Here is a 529-nt window from a genome sequence, read left to right as displayed (position 1 = left end):
ATGAAATGACAATGACAAAACAACCGTGATGACAACTGTCCAGGAATACTGGAATCACGCGATGTAAAAGTCTGAGAGTTTGTTTTCCCTGAAAGGAAAGAAAATGTATGAGTGCACAAGTGTGTGTGTGAGAAAAAACACAGAACAAGTGAAAGCGTCTGTAGTATAGACTGCGAAAAAATCCCAAAACACCGAGATAGAATACATTGATGAAAACGTCGGCGCAGGAACTGCTCTAGCTGTGTTCTGTCTGTGTGGTGGTAATGATTCAGTTGAAACTTGGCGACGTCGGGGGGAAAGCTTGTAATTGATAGTAGTAATTGTTGTCGTCACGGTGGTAATCTTGGTTGGTGCACGACGCTGGTGGCGAAAAGGCTGTTTGGTGATGAGTGTTTGAAGAGGTACGCTTTTACAGAACGATCGACAGACACAATTTCTGTACGACCATTAGCGAAAACCTCGAAGAAAAATTTTCTTAACCCAAGATGAAAGAACAACCGTGCGAAATGAATAACAAGAGTTATTGTGT

At 42.0% G+C, this 529-nt stretch overlaps 1 protein-coding gene across 1 annotated transcript in view; it reads right to left on the bottom strand.

The window, feature by feature from the left end:
• Window positions 1-529, bottom strand: part of LOC106880340 (uncharacterized) — a 77,429-nt gene that overhangs the window by 2,919 nt on the left and 73,981 nt on the right. The gene's annotated exons all lie outside the window — the stretch shown is intronic.

Source organism: Octopus bimaculoides, chromosome 3 (genome assembly GCF_001194135.2).
Source record: "Octopus bimaculoides isolate UCB-OBI-ISO-001 chromosome 3, ASM119413v2, whole genome shotgun sequence".
NCBI classification, from domain to species: domain Eukaryota; kingdom Metazoa; phylum Mollusca; class Cephalopoda; order Octopoda; family Octopodidae; genus Octopus; species Octopus bimaculoides.
This window is presented reverse-complemented; position numbering and strand designations above follow the sequence as displayed.